Source organism: Lichenostomus cassidix, chromosome 1Ab (assembly GCF_008360975.1).
Source record: "Lichenostomus cassidix isolate B80296 chromosome 1Ab, HeHo_3.0, whole genome shotgun sequence".
In the NCBI taxonomy this organism is placed as follows: domain Eukaryota; kingdom Metazoa; phylum Chordata; class Aves; order Passeriformes; family Meliphagidae; genus Lichenostomus; species Lichenostomus cassidix.
Window position 1 is genome coordinate 5791478 of NC_139481.1, and position 16843 is coordinate 5808320.

At 45.3% G+C, this 16843-nt stretch overlaps 1 long non-coding RNA gene across 1 annotated transcript; it reads left to right on the plus strand.

Annotated features, from left to right (window-relative positions):
• The first annotated feature begins 428 nt into the window (after positions 1–428).
• On the plus strand, positions 429–5224 carry LOC146442823 (uncharacterized). Its single transcript, XR_014849474.1, has 2 exons — positions 429–2332; positions 4282–5224. It is a non-coding gene; the product is annotated as an uncharacterized LOC146442823 (long non-coding RNA).
• Positions 5225–16843: the final 11619 nt, after the last annotated feature.

Genomic DNA, 16843 nt, shown 5'->3' on the forward strand with positions numbered 1-16843 from the left:
CCGGGGCCGGGGCGAGGCGCGGGGCCGGGCAGGGGCGGCGGGCGGCGGGGCCCCCCCGGCTCGGGACGGCGGCGCTGGGGAGGGAGGGAGGGAGGGAGAGAGAGGGAGGGAGGGAAGGAGAGAGGGAGGGAGGAAAGGAGAGGGAGGGAGGGAAGGAGGGGGGTGGCGCGGTGCCCCCGCTCTCAGCGCGGCATGGCTGCGTGTGCCGGGGCGCCTGCAAAAGTTGCGCTGGGGGTGAGAGAAAGGGAGAGAGAGACGGAGGGAGAGAGAGGGAGACGGAGACCGAGACGGAGAGGAGGAAAAAAAAAAAGAGGAAAAAAAAAAAAAAAAAGCAGCGAAGGGAGTTTGCAAATAATCAAGCGCCGATGGCACCGATCGCGGCTTCCCAGAAGGAGCGGGAGCGAGCGAGAGAAACCCTCTGCTGAGATTATGTGGGATCTTGTTTAACAACACATTTCAATCAGGAGAAAAAAGGAACAGTCAACAGAAGTTGGTGAAACACTTCTGTCTTCCCCCCCCCTCCTCTTTATAGAAAAGAGAGGAAAGGAAAAAAATAAAAAGGCAGCTGATTGAAGCTTTGCAACTCGCTGGCTGTGGGGATCATATAATTTGTGCTCATGTTTTACAATAGCATGGAAAATTCCTACCTCTCCCCCCTCTCCCCAAATAAATCTTCTATTCCCTCAAGGCATTTCACAATCTGGTTCACTGACAAAAGTTCCAATTTATCTTTTTTTTTTTTTCGTTCAGCTTACTTGCAGTGTAAATATTTAGCGGATGCATTTGAAATAAACATACGTTGTTGCTTTTAGGAGTCAGGTTGTGTTTTTGTTTTGTTTCTTTTAAAAAAGGAACCACATCAAAGAAGTGTTTACTAACTGGAATTGACAGACTATTCTACCCCTCCCTCTCTTCCCTCCCCCACCCCCCTTTTTTTTTTTTTTTAATTTTAAAACATCCGTCCCTCCAGTTGAGCTCTTGCTGTAGGATCACCAACCCGACGAGCATCATTTTTGTCGGTGCATAGGGGAAAGCTGTAGGTGAAGGCACAGGAACCCCCTTTGCCTGACGGGAGCTTTACAAAGGAAGGTCAATCACCAGGTACCCATTACGCAGGCAAAGGAAGCTGAGACTCATGCAAAGCCTCTGGCAAAGGTGGAAACAAAACCTCGGGCTGTGATCCTGCCTTAACAGCCGTCTGGATCTGCCTGCCTGGAGCTCCTTACAGATGATCAGCCTGGGACTGGACCGCTGAAGACATAACTCCCTTTGTGGCTGCTGCTATTGCTGAACCCCAAAACGCTGCCTCTCGCTGCTGCTGCCACCCAGACCTCTCCCACCGCACTATTTGGCCGCAGCAGGGCTCAACACCCACTGATGTCTCGAGGACGAGGCAAGAGGTAACTTTCATTTGGGGATTTCAGTGCGAGCCAAGCGCTCCAGCCAGCCTAGCCCTTGTCTCGGGGTGCTGCGGGTGCCTAAGCTGGCAGATAAAAGCAGGCCAGGGGACAAGGCATGCTGACCAGCCGATGGAGCAGGATGGCCATGGCTGCACTGGGGAGGATGTGATCCCCAGCCTCCTGTGGGCCATCTGGTTTGCAAGGTATCTTCAGCGTTTTGCATGGTTTTTCTCCCTGCGCTGAAAAACGCCTGAAACTCCAGGAGAGCTGTCTCATGCCCCATTAGCATTCTGTTCGCAAGGCGAAGCTGAGGATACATGTTCAATGTGTCGGGGAGTGCCACGGAGGGCTGCTGGAGGTGATGGAGGGCTCAGAAGTGGGCTGGGATGGCACTGGAGGAGTGTGTACAGCAGAGGGAGCAAAACCTGCTCCCGTCTCGTCCCTGCTTCATTTTGAGAGTGATCCCGAGATCAACCATCGCTAAAGCTTGGAAAGAAATGGAGCTGCCTTCAGCTGGACCACTGGGAAGTCCAGGTCAGAGGTGGAGGGTGAGCGTGTGGGTGAGCGCAGGCACAGTATTTGAACTTGCTTCTTGTCCCCCTTTTATTTGGCTGTGGTGACCCTCAGGGGTCAGTTCTAAGCACAAGTCGAAAGCGTCTTATTTTACTGAAATGTGTTTCTGGTCGTTGTAATTCTGCACTGCTGTCTTCTTTATGATGGAGAAACTTATCAGCTTTCCAAGGCTACTGATGCTTCTGATCCCAGCCTGTCTCCCTGCCCTTGATCAGAGCGGCAGCCATGGAGCTCCATCTCAGAGACACAGAGGTGTGGAGAAGTGTTGGAGAAGAGCAGAGGACAAAAGTAGAGGAGCAGGCTGCTCCAGGAACCAGCTTCACTTCTCGCCATTGCATTCTGCTGCAGCGTGGCTCCAGGTTAGTCACATCACCCTCACTCTCCTCAGCAGCAGAATGGGGACAGATGCACCAGGTTCTGCAGTGTGACACTGCCCTGATGGTTTCTTCTCCCTTTGTTTCACCCTGAGCTATCCCATAGCCCGTGGGGTCTGTGTTGACTCCACATCCATCAAAGCTGGCACAACACACGAGCTTAAAATATAAATCAAACTCACTCCTTGCCGGAAGAAAAGGAGGAAGGGGTCATCAGAGATGTCTGCTGGACTCACCACGTGTGGCCTGGGCATGGAAGTGGTGTCCCCTGGCCCTGTGGCTGGAGGGTGGAGCACAAAGGGGGACACAGCAACATCCAAACCTGCGTGTGACATACTTAGGCAAATGCTAAAGCTGTTGGCTTCAAAGCACAGGTTATTCTGCTTGTCTCAGGGAGAAGGTGCTGAACTTGAGGGACTAGTTGGCTGGTCCAGGACAATAATTTCTGAATTCCTCTCAGGTTCAGTATCACCAAGGACATCACAGACTGTTATCTGCTCATAATTTGTCCAAAGATAGGAAAATTAATGGGTGTATTTTCACCAACAAGGACTGTTCTGATCTTACATGTTTTTAAATGTTGTTGCCCAATGAGGCCACATTTGGTAAATAAAAACCAGCCCCAACAGGTCCTGACCTTGGCCCAGACTGGCTGTGAAAACATGGTGCAGAGAAGAAGCTGGGCACAGCCTTCCTCCCGAGCTCTCACAGGGAGTGTGTCTCTTTTGGAGAAGATTTAGGGCATGTGATTAGAGCAAGGAGGGTACAAACCCTTGCTGTACTTCCCCACGGCTGTGAACAGATGGGGATCCACTCTGGAGATGGCCCAGCTCTGAGCCTACACCTGCTTTCCATTCTCCCCAAAACCGAGTGTCCAAGCAAGGATGTTACACCCTTGTTCATCTGGGCCCCTGAACCATGGCAAAGCTTTGGTGTGAAGCTACCTGTGAGGAGCCAGTGGTCAGCAGTGCAGCTGCAGCAGCTCTGGGGCAAGATGAGTTTTAAAACATAGTTTTTGGTCATCATTCCCGTTTTAGGGGGGCTGTGTGAATGGACACAAGATACCCTTTGGTCTCTCAGAGCCAGAAAAGCCATGGTGGCATCACCTCCTCTGCTCTGGTGCCTCTGCCAAGCCCTGGCTGTGCCAAGAGCATGCCAGGGGTGCCTGCTGCTGATCTGCAATTTCCTCCTCTTTGCCCCAATGCTGGGGGTTTGTAGCTCCCAGCTCTCTCGGTTCATTGTCCACCCACTGCATTTGTTTTTTTGGAAAGATCGAGCCTAAAACTGTACTAATAAAATACTGTATGATACATTAAAAATAACAGCAACAACATAACAAACCAGGGGAAAAAAAACACCAAAGAAAAAGCAGAAGAAAAAGGCTGTGAGCACACAGGGTGAGGACATCCCCTTCAGTGACAAACCTTTTATACCTATTTGCCTTCACAGTGGAGCTAGAAGGCAGCAAGTTGTTAACAAGGATCAGGCCCCAAATCTTTCACATTAGGCAAAGCAAAATATTTTTTTTAAAACACCAGGGAAGGTTTCTCAGTGAAATACACACAGTTGTTTTCTTTTTAAATGTAAATTAGTGAGGGAATGGACAGTTTAATTAAAAGCAAAATTATTAGGTAAGTGCTGAGGGAATCTACATTATTTGCTGGGTACACTCACATATTTTTACTGGTTGCAATTTTTAATTTATTTCCACCTAATAAAACCAGCTCAGAGAGTAGCCACTATGATGTGGAATATTTGGGGAAGGATTTTTCCATGGATAGCAGGAATGTCTGTTCTTTGTGCAAGCTGTGGATGCCCAGGCAGCCTGCTATGGTATGTCCATTACATCTCTGCTAATCACAGAATATTCTGAGCTGGAAGGGACCCACAAGGATCATCACCACATCACCATGTGTCCCTCTTCTGCATGGCAGGTTATCCAGATGGACTCCCAAGCACATCAGGAAACAGCCAGCATGCTGGGCTGGGACAGTGACTGCTTATTCTCCAAGGTTCTGAGAAAAGCTCTTATCTTTGGACACATATGGAAAATATGCTGCATACTCGAGTGGGGTTAGGGACTGATGGCTCTGGCACAGCTGAAGTTCAAAATAAGACCACAAAAACCTACAGCACAATTATCCCATGCACCAGCAAGTGGGACTCTGTTAGAGCTCGGATATTTTTACTCACTCTGAGCATCAGTGGCTTCCTCAACACAGCTCATGTGATGAAAATACCCTTTCAGGGGGTAACAAATGGATTTACAGCACAGGCATACAGAGGGCTGAGGCTTAATTCCCACTGTGGAACCAGATGATGCTGATAAAGCCTCAGTGGCCTCAACAGATGTACCCTGATACAGCCAGTGTGGCAATGAGAAACAGGACAGATGTTGTGAGATGCTTTAGGTACCACGGCTGGAGGAAAGGTGTGATGAAAGCTCACAGCCTGAGCAGTGCCCTGGGGAAGGCAGAGATCTGGGTCACCTCATCCACCACCACATCTGATCACACTGCTGAGCCTGCTTCCCCATCAGGAGTACTGCTGAAATAAATGCCCTAAAAATCATGTGGCCTCTCCGTTTGAGGGGTTAAACACAATTTCCCATCGTTGAGCTTTTGTGGTTGGCTCAGGTATTGTTGCAGGATCTTGGATCCTTATTATTATTAATAAAAGAAACTTTGAAATATATATTTTAAAAAAAAGGGCTTATCAGATAATGAAATTCTAGCTGTGGTTGTCTTTCAAACAACCAGGGCCATGATTTAATTGGAAGTAATTATAGTCTTTTCTGAAGTATAATTTTTAGGGTATTTTTTCCCCTGACATTTGCAGTGTGGAAATTAAAAATAAAACGATGTCAGAATCACGAGATTTCAATCTGTCTTCAAACAATAATGTGGGCTAGTGTCAGAGGTTTGTCCTTGGCTTGGAGGAAGAAAAACTCACTGAAGAAAATCCTTCTGGTGAAAATCGCCAATAGCACCTACTGGTGCATTTTCTGTGCTGAGGAATTCCTGAGAGACTCCTGCTTCCCAGAGCTCACTAGAAACCCTCCTACCTCTGCTGCAGTGGGAAAGGGCACAGCAGTACCTCGCTCCTGAGAGCATCCCATTTGTGATGCAACCTTTGTTAATTATTCCACTGGTAAAGCTGTATTAAATGATACACTTAGAGCAAGGGAAAAAAAAAATCTTGTTCTACACAACAAAGATTAAATATGGTCCTTGTATCCTGCTGAAAACAAAGTTATTTCTATACTTATTTTTCACCCAATATTTTTAAAAATTTTTCAAATTGTCTCTAAGTTTTATCTTTTTCTCACCTTGTAGTTCTTCATCTTCCTTTGGTGAAAACACCATTGTACCCCCTAAACTTTGACTCACCCTGTCTTACCGAAAGTGCCATTTCCAAGGGAGGGACAGTCACTGCCAGCACCAACTCAACCTTTTGATGGCCAGTGGCATCAGCAGAGCCTCGTGGGTAGATCCTCAGATCCTATCAGCCTCTACTGGAACTGGTGATGCTCTGATGCCCCTGGATGCATATGCAGCTCTAAATACAGCCCCTCAGAGAACAGGTTGGCCCAGCCTCTTAGATCACAGTCTCCAGGCTTCAAACCATTTCTGTAGGGGTGAAGAAGCACACGAGGCATCATCTTGCACTCCGAATTCTCTGCTTCTGGGTCTGAGATTTTTTATATATAATGCACATTTTAGATCTGTTCCTGAACACTAGTCGAAGGGGAAGGAGGAAACTATTTCAGATTAAAAGGGCAACACATAGAAAAAGTTACATATGAGGAGGTGATTCACTGTACAAAATGCTGTAGGGGATTGTAGAGGGATGCTCAGTTCTGCATGCTCAGTTCTGCAAGGTGTGTTGACTTTTTGATGAGGCATTAGGTGAGGTCCCCTATCATTACAGACTATGGAGTTATTAACAGGATGATTTACAAGCCAAATTCCTACTGGGCAATGCCTGCCTGGCCCACCCACATCCCCCACCTCACCACTCAGCTTTATTTATCCCATTGTCACTGTCCACCTTAAAAAATCCCATTGTGTGGCCTTTCCAGTGAAGAGCAGCTATGTTTCATCTCAGACATGGCTTCAGCAACAAGGGAAGGGATTTCCCTCTACCCTTCAGCCTCTGAAACAGCATTTTCAAAGAGAGCTATTTTATTATATGGGGAAAAAAATTTATACAGACCGAGGTAAAATTTTGGTCAGGCCTTGTAAAACAAACTCAGTGCCTTTAAAGTAATAAAACTTTCTGTGGCACTTTGCCAGAGCTGATCTTCTACACTGTCCTTCAGGGATAAGTAGAGTATAGAATGTACTGTGCTGACAGGAACCTCGTGGCTTCCAACCTGTGTGTTGTGTAGAGCCTCAAGGGATTTTCTGGAGAGCAACTGCTTTTCCTAAGTTAAAAATTTTTATCCCCCCTCCCAAAATGGCCATCAGACCAGCAGTGTTTCAAAGACAAGCACATGTGTTTACTTCCACGATTTTCATGCTGTCAACAGAAAATATTTGAAACGGCAGGCAAAGTTTCCAAGAAAGAAGAGATGGAGATTTTCTTTGCTTAGACTAAATTTCTGAGTACCTTCCAGCAGTCCTCCTTCTGGCTTTGCACCATTCCCTTGCTCTGCTGGGAGCCTGGAGATTACTAAGCTATTGGTGAAGAGTTCCCCCAAAAACTTTGAGCTTTTCTGGTTAGTCACAGCCTGTGACCATCACAGCTTTAAAAATTGTGGTCATGAGGTCTCATCTTGAGACCCTGCTGCCCATCCACCTCTGCACAGACAGAGACAAATAATTATTTACTACCTCTCAAAATAACACCCAGCCACACTCACCCGTACTGCTGCAGAGTAGTTCATCTAATTGAAATAAGAACATAAGTAAATTGTTTGTCAAGGCAGTTTATTAGGAAAAGATTGCTGTGTCAGGAGCTCCCTCACTGCGAGAGATGCTGTGTTGTCTCTCTTAATATTTAATGTCATTTTAATAATATTTCCCAGTTAGGGGTGCAGGCTGATGCTATAGACTAAAGCCTGCCAAAGTGGGGAGGAATAAAAGCTTGAGGTCAGCTTCATTGCATTGCCTTTTCCACCTGGAGGCTGGGCTAAGAGCAGTGCTGCACTTTTCCCAAGGGACTCAGCCACTCCAGGTACTTCTCTGAGCAGCTTTATCTCAGATTTGTGGATGTTGCCTTTCACTCACCCAGAATGACACTTTAAAAGGTGAGGGCCACATCCTGGGGTGGTGGAGATGAGAAACCCACCTTTCTTCCTTTGACAAACCCATTTCTCTGCAGTGCTGCTCCACTTGGGCTCATTAATCAGACACTACCATAAACTACTAAATTTCTCCCAAGCTTGTGATTGCATCTGCAGCTATAGCACTCTTGACTGTCAGCAGCAAGCCTTGTTTTGGGAAACCTCTGGGTTAAATCAGAAGTGTTTTAGCTCAAGAAGTGGGGATCTGCAGCTGAAGTACCAAAGGTCCCTGCTCTTAAAGTGTCACCAACACTGCCTTGGTGTCACTCTCCAGCCCTCACAGACCTGCTTGGCTGCAAACTGCTGCTCTGGTGGTGCCCCAGTCCCCTGCCATCCCTCCAGACATCTCCTGGCAGCAATGCCCAGCTCAGCCTCTTCCTCCTTCTGAAAGACTCCTGCCTGAAGGACCATGGAGTCAGAGCCTTTTGCAGCTGCTGCATAATGAGCTGTATTCTTTCCCCAAACATCACTGGACAGTTCAATAATAATTACATGAACTTTGTAATCAGCCAAACCAGCACAGCCATCTACCCGACCTACACGTAGCATTTGTGAGTAATTTTACACAAAGGGCAGGTACTTTTGTACTCAGTGCTCAGGCCCTGGGCACAAACAGCTATAGAAGGAGGGCCCAATTATAAATAAACCGTCCTTAGTTGTCACTTTGCTGTCTCTGACTTCCCACGCATTCAAATGGTGAGACTGATTCATTTAATCTTACTCTAAAGCAGCAAGCCACAGAGTCAGTTTCCTGACAGTTGCTTTAAAAAGTGTAGCTGAGCTCTCTTAAATTGTCTTCCCTTGCATTATATTTAGACATTGTGATTAGAGTATCTGTCATGATATGCTTTTACTTTAAGGCAGAAGTTCAGGCTGCTTTCTGAAAGCAAACGGAGATGCTCCTGGGAACTGGAGGGGCACGAGGCTGGGGTTCAGCTTTTAGGAGCAGAGATCTTGTGCTGCTGGTTCCCCTGCACAGCCAGCCTTGTGAAAACCTGAGTTTTTAAATAAGTGCAACATTACTTACCATAATGAGACTACTGGGAAGGGTGGAGGCAGCGAAAGACTCAGCGGCTGTTTCCAAGGGTTTTAGAAATATCAGCTGAGCAATTCTTACCATCTTCCCTTCTCCCCTCCTTCCCTCTTCTCCCCCCAAACCTTGTCAACGGCTTGAATGCAAAATCTGGACACTCCTGTCATATGAACATGGCTTTTATATGTTTGTGTCATTGCAAAGCAGATTATAATGACTACACTTCATGCATTTTACCCTAATTAAGTCAGTGGAGGTTTCACACAGACACAAACTCGACGTGCAGCTCTGCCCTTGACAATTGCCTACCAAAGAGAATACCTGAAAGCTCTTGTTTTGCTAAATATGCTATTTAATATTTTGTAATGCTTGGGTAAATACAGTCAGAGAATGCAGAGTCTTTCACGTTTCTCTGATACTGTGGAGGATGCTATTAGAGTTACCCTGAAGGAGCTTTCCTTGTTCCATGCCTTGCTTTGCCAGAGCACTTGTAAGATTCTGAACTGCAGCTTCCAGTCCTGCTGACCACTGTCTGTGATGAGGAGATCCCCAGACTCCAGCAGACTCTCAGCCACTGCTCTGATGGCAGGGTGAATGCTAGAGAGGGGGGAATGGTACAGAACATTGCTGTGCTTCTGTTGTGTTTTGTTAATCTGAAATAAATAAAGCTGTCGAATTTAACACGCTGAAATGAAAGGTGAGTTTCATTGTGAGAAACTTGTGCTTTAGGTTTAGTGTGTAGAAAACCTTAGGTCCTAGGTCCACATCTTAGTGTTCATCCAAATGGGATTGGATTACCATTCTTACAAGATCACTCATATTCCTTTTCCCTCAGATAAAAATGTCATGCTAGAAGTTTTCCACCATCCCTGTGTCTCTAGAGAGACTCTTGGAGACTTGAAGGTGACTTTTCTGATAAATGGTCTCAATATAATTCCAAAAATACTTTATAATTTGGAGCCTGCTCCTCAACCTCCAGCAGAGATCAAAGAGATCCCAGAAAAAAATTTAAGCACCATGCATTCCTAGGAGCTGAGCCTTTGGCTGTAGTGAATCAATCAACTACCCTTTTCTCAGCCAGATATAAACTGACTTAGGGCATTTTGGAGCCAAAGGCTAGTAGCACAAGGCTAGTGGTACAGTACAAGATCTTTGTTTTCAAACAGTGTTTTATACATCTTGTTATTTTCACCTTCAAGCTTGCCTGGCCAGTTGGGTATGACAAACTTGTTCTTGCTTCGTAGAGTGAAGATCATCTGTTGATGGTATGTATGGGGTGCTAATCACTGTCTGTCACTGGGATTTATGAGTTCCAATGGCTGCAGTGCCATGGTGCCAGGTACAGTATTGAGATAAGCATTTAAGATACTGAACGTGGACTCTGCTCTTCCCACCCTAGAGCTCAGCCCCTTTGGCCTCTCTTTGTCCTCTCCCTCATGGTTAGGTGCAGGGAACCTGAGAACAGTGAGCTTTGCTGTGGAACAAGGCTGGCCTGTGAGCTCAGCTGTACCTGGTGCCCCTGGCTCCATCTCAGATCATGTCCTGTTCTGTCCCTCATCCTGGGAAAGTGGGACCCAAGGCACTGGGAGCAGAGCCCAGAGCCTCTACTGCTGCTGAGCTCTTCCCCACAGCACATTTTCCAAAATCCAGCAGACTGCAGCAGCTGGGAGAGCTGAAATCAGTGGAGGTGACTGAAGGTGTCCCAGTCAGACAGCATGGAAAGCTTTGATCTCTCTGGACAAGGAGCTGCTGGGAAGCAGGGAGCTGCTGGAGCCTGGCTGGTGTGAATGGGAACAACTTCTGGCTATTGGTGCTAAAGAGACACTTTGCTTCTCAGACAAACGAATCCCTTTGACCAGCTTGACCACAGCCGTGGCCAGAGACTCAGTCTCAGCTTGATTCTGAGCAAAACACATGCCTGGAACTCCCATTTCTACCACTACAGAGAAATTAATATGAACCCACAAGAAAGTGGAGATGAGCTGAAAAAAAATGCAGGTCACAGTAGCAGCTAGTTCCTAAGTGGGACAGGCATAAATCTCTTTAATGTGGATATAGAAGGGGACGTATTTTGTTTCTATTATTACTTGATTGTGGGAGGCTGAAGGGAAATTTTCTCACAACTTCAGGAAAGGAGTGTTCAAAACAAGTTTTTGAAATGTGAAAATGAAAACCAAAAATTAGGAAGGAAATTGTAATGAAGGGTCTGTGTAAAATTTTTCCCCCTTCTTTTTGATCAGCTCTGATGGTTCTAATTGATATCCAAGGAGAAAGCTTGATGATTTAGAGATGAAGAAGAAAGGAATCCCACCCTTGGTAAGCCCTGCTTTTTTCCCAGGGAAAATACATGCCCACGTAAATAGGGAAAAAATTATAAATGAGTAATTAACTGAGCAGAAGTAAAAATGGAAAGCTGAAAGACAGAAAGAAAAGAGAAGCGCATGAGCTTTTTTTTTTTTGTAGATGTAGAGGCTTGCATTTTACATCTAAAGAAATAGAGGGAGAAATTTAAATACATATTTAGAAAAAAAAATTCCAGTGGGAAATGTGAAAAGAACCACAAGCTTTTATGAGGAAGCCTCTGAAGAGACAAAGCTATAAATGCACAATTCCAAATATCAACCTTCGCTTCTTCAACAGCAGAAAACTCCAAAAAATTCATTCCATACAGAGTGAAAGCCAACTTTTGAGAAAGCGCCTGGGGACAGCGCTGGGAATTGCTTACCCTATGATTTTTGCTCCTGTCACTGGGCAGTATAAGTGAGGTGGTTATTAGAAGTGTTATTTATTCCAAGAAACATTGCATTCCTTCCTTCTCACCACTATCTTGCTTGTAGTCAGGTGTGTATACAGAATGGAGCCTCTGTCACCTCTCTGGGTTGTGCCAGGGTTTCACCTCCTGTAAGAAATGTCTTCTGTTTATCAAGTCTGAATCTACACTCCTTTAGTTCAAAACCCTTGCCCCTTGTCCTGTTGCTACTGTCCCTACTAAAAAAATCTGTGAAAAGTCTCCATCAGTCTTACAAGGTCTCCCAAGAGCCTTCTCTTCTCCAGCTGAACAACCCCAACTCTCTCAGCCTTTCCTCAAGGAAGAGGTGCTCCAGCCCTCTAATCATCTTGAGATTAAGCAGAAAATGGTTTATCAGGAAGGCAGGATCTCATTTAGAGAGCTCCAGACTGAAAACCCAGTCTTTAACTTTCTCTGAAAGACAAGACGGAAAACAAATCAAAATATGCTTTCTTTGCTCAACACCACAAGGTGCCTCGTGTACCCTGGATGGAAGAGAATTCAGCAGGCAATTTGTCAGCAAATTAAAATCATAATTTAATATTTTAATTATATATTTTTACAACAATTTTTATAATATTTTTCTTTTAATTGTATATTTAAAATATATATTTAACATATTTTAATATATTAAATATAAATAATTTATTATTAAAATAATTCTGGACCCAAAAGAGCCAAATAAATGTGATTGTACTTGTAGAAATGTATTTTGGACAACGATAAAGAGCCTGGGCTGCTCACTTAGCTCTTGCATGGATTGCAGTTGGGGATGACTGGAGAGGGCTGGATGGGGGAATTGCCCCAGAAACAGAGCAGCCAGGCTAGGAGAGAACTGGAGTGACACTGTAGGGCAAAGATTCAGGCAATGGGATTGGGGAAAAAAAAGGAAATAAAGTTCCTTGATGAGTGCTCTGTGACTGTGTGGCTCTGAGAGCAGCCTGGGTGGTGGGGCTGGACGTGTGGGAGCACAGCACACAGACAGGCTTTATTAGCTTGATAAACTAGAAAGACTGGTGTGTTTTGACACTCCATCACTGTCACTGGCCCTTGGTGAGACACTGTCTGGCCAGGGCTATTTCCAGGGAGGGTTTCTCTGTCCTTATGCATTCCCTGCCTATTGGGCACATGAGAGTTGTGCTATTTAACTCTCCTTGCCTTGTTTATATTCCCCATTCCCACCCAATCCATTGGCAATGGTGTATAGCATCACTTCCCTCCCCCAAACTTTCCCTGTTTCAATTGGTGTCACCACAAAGGAATAGATTATTAGTGACACTGATCCCAATTTAATCCTTCCAATAATCTGATTTTTCCAAGCCTATTTATATCCTTGGAATGACAGTGGGGTTTAAAGTGATACAAATACCTGAGCCTAAGCACTGGTACTGTCCACACAAATCTGTTCCAGTTTTGACCCTTCAGAATAAAGTGTAACCCCAAATATTATTTGATAAATCCCTTCCCAAGTATTTGTAGTGCTAGACTGGTCCTTGGTTCCTCTTTTTGACTACCTTTTTCACGTTACAGGTTTATTCTTTGTTACACCCAGTATCAAGCTGAAGTCCCAAAATAAGTTTTAAAGCTCAAATAAATGTAGAATTTCTTTTCCCTTTGTGGATTTTAATAACTTTTTGGTGTCTGGAAATGATCTAGAAGTAAAGCTTTCATAGCAGTGTAAGAAGTATAAACCCATTCTAGTTTGTTATTTCATCCAGCAACTTGAGAACTATTTTTTATTTTCCTGGGCTTTAAGGTGATCAGCCAATGTTTTCTCCCATCCCCAATCTCCTTAAGAAGCTTATTAATGTTTTACATTGAAAATAAAGATAAACCAATCTGAAAACAAAGCCATCCTCAGGGCTGCATATTGTAAATGTGCTGGCTGGACTATTTCCACTATTTGTAACCAATTCATTTTAATATTGCTCCTGCTTCTTGCTAGATCTGCAGAACCTCAGTTCACACATAGCCAAGGAGTAGTTCAACCAGCAGTCAGCAGGTTTTTGTCCTTTTTTTCCCCCCCACTCTATAATTCACTGCAGTGACTTGTTTATACAACCCAATCCTTTTGTTTCTCCAAAAGGGACTTGGCTATTTCACTTGAGCGACAACACCCGAGGTAGGTGAAGGTCTGTTTTTTCCAAAGCAAAGACCTCGCTTTCCAGCCGAATTTACATTCCAGTAATAAATATTTAAAGGAATGACAATGGAACTGAAGCAAAGAATGTCTCTCTGAAGCACACACTCACGTGTACACACACACAGAGAAAGTTTGTGACACACTCAATTTGGGTCACTCTGGTGCAGATGGTGCCTCTGTTCAAACCCTGAGAAATTTTGCTTTTTCCACGAGGAAACTTGGCCACCTTGGATTTTTAATACCCCATAAAAACCTCATAAAATGTTATTCCTTGCTGTCTGTGTAGCAGATCACCCAAACATGTATCTCAAAGGCATATCCTGCAGCAGGATCTCTTTCTGTCCCTAAAAGAGTGGAAGAAAGAGTACAATCTATGCTGCTTTCTTGGTGTCCTTTCTCAGGTATGAGCTTTAGGATTTTCAATCATCTCTAGTTTATTCTATCACAGACTAAAACAAATTACATCAGAATGGCAGCTTTGGAACATACCAGGGCTACACAACTACCTTTTGGCTTCAGATATGTAGACTATTATAAAGCAAATGAGACACTGATGTACTTTTCCATTTACAAAGCTTGGAGTTTCCCCTATGGGCATAACACTAGGTGATGTCTTAATTAATGATGGTGAAGATCATATATATGACATAAACAAAAGAGCTGCTTTTTAAAAATAATTTAAAAAAGAAGAATATTCCAATTTAGAAAAGAAGAAAATATTCCAACTCTTTTGAGAAAGAATGAGTGGATCCCAAAAAGTAAAATAATGAAAACCAAAAGGCAAAAGAAGGAAGGATATGACTTCAATATTGGAGTTACCTGCAAATGTAGCCTTTGCCAGCTAGAAAGCATTTATTCTGTGTAGTTTGCTGTATCCTTGTCTCTTCATGTGCACTGAATGATGCCCACATTAGCAGCACTACATCTGTATTAAACTGCCTGATTATAATGCTCACTGAGCTTGACCTTTCTCAAGCCAGTGCAAGTGCAATATTCATGAAATGACACACGGATCACCCACTTTGCCCACATTTACTATTTATATCGTTATCAATGGGGAAAAAAATAAGCCCTGAGTGTGAACTGTAAGTGCCCAGCAGGGCAGCTTTGCCATGAGCTTTGCCTCTGTGAGCTGCAGAGGAGTGAGCTGTGCAGAACTGACCCTCTGAGGCAGCACAGCGAGCTGGACTCTGACATGGCCCTCTCCAGGCTGGCAGATGAAAATGCCATGGCCAGGGCTCTGCTTGTTCTCACCCGCTGTGTTATCTGCATCTTCAGGGGTCTTGGGATGGGAGCAACACCCTTATCAAGGGATGACCATGATTATCACTGGCTGAAAGCTTGAAACATATAGGATGTGTGGGAAGTGCAGAAGGGCTGTATCTCACAGTCTCTCCCAGAAAGAAAATTAAAGGCATGAAGAAATGGGTGTTGGGGGTAAGGGGAATTGGTCTTGGAGAAGGGCTGTAAGAGGAGGCAGAGGGTTACATGGGGTTTTTTCCATTCATTCCTGTGTCCAAGGCTAAGCAGGAAAGCAGTACTTCTCCATTTCCACCCTATCTCTGTTTTTTCACCTTTGGAATCTGGTTATTCTTAGCTCACTGGGTTTAATTTGCTGACCTGACGTGAACATATCCATCTTTCATGTTGACCCTGGCTTCAACCCAGCAGAAACAGAAGTAAGAGTGGAAAATAACCCTTCTGGCAGCTAGAGACAATGACACCAAACCGGCTGAGGAGAAATGGAAGGTGGTCACAGGTATGTAGAAGGTCTCTGCCTACTCAAGGTAGTCCAGAGCTAAAGAGAAAAAGAGTTTGTGGATGTGTGAGCAGTGTAGAATGGGGACAGATGTTGGGGACAGATACTTTTGTACTCATCAGCCCTCATGGCTGGGCTCAGCTCCTGCAGGCATCACTGCAGGGATGCAGCCCTGGCAGAAGTTTGCTTTCATTGAGAGAGACTTTTGGGATGGATCCGCTGGCCGGGAGAGGGAACGAGAAACCTCCTGCAGGAAAGGGGAGACCGTCTGGTCCAGGAGAAGCTCCTGGGAAAGGGACAGGCGTGGACAGAGGCAGGAGAGCTTCTTCCCACTGCAATCTCTCACCCTTGCCATGCCAGCCCTGCTCCATCTGCTGGCAAGAACAATGCGGAGCCGCTGTGTTTGCCCGCAAGGATTCAACCCTCCTGCCCTCATCCCAGCCCACATCCCTCCTTGGCTTCATTTCATCTGCCAAAGTGCCGAGGGTGAGAGGAGCAGAGCCTTCCCCAGACACAGGAGGGAGAACAACCCTTATTTTTGGATCCCTGCTTTCCCATGAGCTTTTAGCCTCTAATATATCATCAGAGTTACAAATGAGGTCCTGTGTATGCCGTGGCTTTGCTGTCTGATGTTCTGGCTGGGAAGTTGATTTCCCTGCTCGCCTGTGGTCAGTGGTCAGCCAAAGCCAATGGAAATGTCCAGCAGATCCTCTGAGGGCTGCATGGCACATTGGGATAGTGCTGGGAAGGAGTGAGATGGCAGCAGCAGCTCCTGCCTCAGCCCAGGGAACCAGGGTGCAGCTCTGGAAGGGAATCAGGAGTCCTCTGGCTCTTTGCTTTGCTGCTCAGCCCTTTGCAAGGTTATTGTTTTGGCTCTGCCTCCGTTCTGCCCTTCCCCACAAAGTGTTTAAGAGAACATGCCGAGGAAAGCTCATATTTTTTCAAAATACAGAAGCAACATGGAAAGATTTTCCCATGTATGAGCCTGCATGGCACAGTGAGTTGGACTCATTTACATGAAGATGTGAGTGTTCACAGCTCCCCTATGAAAGGGGTTTTTAGCTCTGGCACCATGGGCACTACATGCTTTTTCCTCTTGTCATGCCTTCTGCTTTTGGGAAATCATCCACACCTGGAATTTGCATCTCTTTTCCATGTGGGAAAAGGAGCATGTTCATCCTCCTGTGGTCCTTGCACATGGCAAATCTTCCAGCTCAGGGTTACAGCAGTCAGGTGAATGGGCTGGGCTGAGCTTCCCACATCCCTCAGCCCCTCGGGGAGGGGAGAAGGGCAGCCAGCGTCAGACCGATGTTTACAGAAACTTTTGTCTCCAGTGGATTTCCCTATTCCAGCGAAACAATGGGAGGGTCTTGTGCTATGTTATCCACACTTCCTCTTTACTCTGATATTATCTGTGAATTCTTGCAAATAATAGATGACTGAGACCATTATTGTTCTGGGAAATAGGAAGATGAAAACATTAGAC